Raw genomic sequence first — 3,754 nt, forward strand, 5'->3', positions numbered from 1 at the left:
ATTGGTGCCACTTTAGTCACCACGTACCCAGATATTGGTGCCACTTTGTTCACCATGTACCCAGATATTCGTGCCACTTTGGTCACCACATACCCAGATATTCATGCCACTTTGGTCACCATGTACCCAAATATTCATGCCACTTCGGTCATCACATACCCAGATATTCATGCCACTTTGGTCACCTTGTACCCAAATATTCATGCCACTTCGGTCACCACGTACCCAGATTTTTGTGCCACTTTGGTCACCATGTACCCAGATATTCATGCTACTTTGGTCACCACGTACCCAGATATTCGTGGTAAAAATTTAAAATAAATTGTCTGCTGGAGGCCTGTTCAGACCTCCTCTGCATGTTTTGTGCTAATTTTATATTTTCTGGACCCCAACTGGTTTATGATAAATTATTTGATATATGATCCGCACAGGTCCCTTAAATAACAATGTCTTTTTAATTTTTTTTAATAAATTAGTTGTGAGTTTTAAAAAAGTTTATAAAGCATTACCAATCATAAAACAGTTCACGGTTCAAACACTGAAGCAGTTTCACTTTTTGGAAATATTACTTAATTCATAAATATAATTTATCGACAGCTGCTCAGGTTCAGAAGAAACACTCACGCAGGTAAGACACTCACACATTTTTGATGTTTAAAATCTAAAGTATTAAAAAAGCTGTTTCTTGCCAAATAGTAAGACTGAAATTGTTAATGTTTTAAAAAGTGTTTACAAATGCAATACTCTTATCTATAAAGCATTAATTTTTCATTTAGAAAGGCAGCTCTTATGAGGGAGTGTTGACATAAATAAAAAAAATAATAATAAAATAAGTACATAAAAAAATAATAAAATAGGATAAAAATACATAGCCATAAAAAGGATAAAACAAAAAATAATTTGCCATTTTAAACATCTTAGTTGAAAGGTACCCTGAATAAAAAAAGGGTTTTAGCTGCTTTATAAAAGATTTAAGACAGCATGATGGAAAAATGGGGTGAGGTCTACAGTTCAGTTGAAACTTCTCCAAAGATGTGATGAAGCTCGTAGAAAGACTAACAGCTTCTAAACAACCCGAGAGCTTCAGCTGAAGAATGCCCAAACACTGAGCCTGACCACACAACGTAAATACCAAGATTTAAAACTGAATTCTAAAAGTAATGAGACACCAAAATGCCTGCTTTAACCGCAGAGTTTAAGTGGTCAGTTTGTTCCAGGGTTAGTGGAACAATAACCAGACTCGTCCAGACTTGGTCTCAGTTGAATCGAAGACAATTAATTTTTTACCAACTACATTTCTGACAAGTACGCAAGAAAATACAATTTTTAAAAAAGATAACTCAGTCTTAAAATAATGAGCCAAGCTGGATGTTTTCTGCAAAAACATGTTAAAATATATTTCTAGACTTGATAATCTGACCAAGAACAGGACATCCAAACAACAGAACTGGGCCCTAAAACAGAACCTTGTGGTACGCCACATGATAGGTGGGTGGTAACTTACTTATACCTGGTATCACAGCCTGTTTGACAAGGTACTGGAATCAACTTTGTCAGTGGCAGAAGAAACAAAAGTAAAACTAAATTCTGCAGAGATATGTTACGAAACACACCAGACATTTACTGTGAAATGCAAGTTTCAAAATGAGATTGACATCAGTTGTTCCAGAAAAGAAATTATGTTTGAAGAAGCTGGGGACAGAGCCAGGGGAAGGGAGGATTGGGGGCCAATCTGGTCCAAGGATTTAAGAAATTAAGATGAGTCAAAGGTGAGTCTTTGTAAAAAGAAATGAAAGACATGAAGACCCTGCAGAGTTTGGTGTGGATGTCAGCGAGCCATCCAGTCCCGCCCCTCCCCTTCCCCCACATCAGTCATCTGAACTTAAACTAAAAGTGAAAGAACAGTTAAAGCAGAAGCTGCCTTTAGATATTCATATATTTAACTAACGTGTTGATCATTCAGCAAACGTGTTTCGGTCACACTTTGACTTTAGCTCAGGCTTTTTTATGGTTTCACTTTGTACTTGCTCTGGCATGACGCCAATAAAAAAACAGCTGAAATGCAAAAAAGACAGAGAAACCAACCATTTCCTTGAAATGCAGACAAGTGAGACTAGTTTGTGTGGGAAGAACTCAGACAGACAGTAAAGAATAAGTTCAGTCTACTGCCCACTGCTCTACTCCTACATTTATTGAACAACAGCTCAAGCGGTGGTATTTATTAACTACGACAGAGTTGTCAGAGTACAACACTTTTACACTTAAATTAAAAGTACTTTATTGAAATTGTACAGAAATGCTGTAAATGTGTCAGACTGAGCAAACTGAATGGTGGGCTTCATGCTTTCATTAACAATTAAGGCCAAGTGATCCTTAAAATATTCCTTTTTGTCCCCGTTCACTGTCAGGTGGCTCCACCAGACACATCTGGCTCCACCAGAGACATGTGGCTCCACCAGACACATCTGGCTCCACCAGACACATAAACAACGCTGAGGTGGAGCAGGTCAGCAGCTTCAAGTTCCTCGGCGTTCACATTGCTGAGGATCTGTCCTGGACTTTACTCACAGACACTGTGATCAAGAAAGCCCAACAAAGACTCTACTTCCTAAGAAGACTAAAGAAGTTTGGTATGATCACCAGCATCCTCTCCAACTTTTATAGGTGCACCATTGAGAGCCTGGTGACAGGCTGCATCACAGGGTGGTACAGGAACTGAACCAGTCAGAAAGCTCTACAGAGGGTGGTGTAAACAGCAGAGGACATCAATTGTAGCAGTCTCCACACCATCCAGGACATCTAGCTGATGTCTGCGTAAAGCACGCAGCATCATTAAGGACCACACCCACCCAGCACAAGGACTCTTCTGTCTACTATCCTCAGGCAGATGATACAGGAATCTGTCATTGTGTACAAAAAGACTAAAGGACAGTTATTTTTCATTCATTCAGCCTTTATTTAAACAGATTAATCCCACTGAGCCTCGGGGACTCATTTACAAGAGAGACCAGATTTCTTAACAAAGAGTGATGACAACAATGGACAACAACGACAACAATAGACAGTTATAAAATAGACATACACATTTAAATTTCCTTTTTTTTTTTTTTTTACAAATCAAAAGAAAATAACAACCAAAAGGACAATCAAGAGGAATAGCGAGGAAAATAAAGCAGCTACATTATGAGGCGATTTAGAAAACGAAAAACATAAAAACAGGAACACGTCTGCGTTAGTTTTTCCAGGAACATTATTTTAATTTACGCTTTATTTATCCAGGTAGTCTCATTGCGCCACGAGAACTTGTTTTCAACAGAGACCTGTTTAGGGAGCAGATGGGAGTTAAGGACCTTGCTCATGGGTCCAGAGTGGGGAGAACGAGGGTGGGGGCAAGTGTGAGTGCTTCATCTACCCCACCCACATTTTTTGATGTTGTCGGTACAGGGCTGTGAACCATCGATCTTCCGATCACAGGCCCACCTTCTCTAACCTCTGCGCCACCACTACCTCAACTTAACTTAACAGATGTTTGAAGCCACTTAGAGAGGTCAAAGGTCGAGAGCTTCAGGTCTTTTTACAAGATATTCCAGGAAACAGGAGCGGAGCAGGAGAAGGTCCTTTTGTCTAGTTCAGTCCTCACTGAGGGAACACTGCAGGTAACGATGTCCTGAGAGCGCACGCTGTAGCTGCACTCACACAGAGACATGTAGGAGGAGATGTATGAAGGCAGCAGACCAAGAAGTGATTTAAAGAT

The sequence above is a fragment of the Nematolebias whitei genome, chromosome 17 (assembly GCF_014905685.2).
Source record: "Nematolebias whitei isolate Nwh7 chromosome 17, NemWhi1, whole genome shotgun sequence".
Classification (NCBI taxonomy): Eukaryota; Metazoa; Chordata; class Actinopteri; order Cyprinodontiformes; family Rivulidae; genus Nematolebias; species Nematolebias whitei.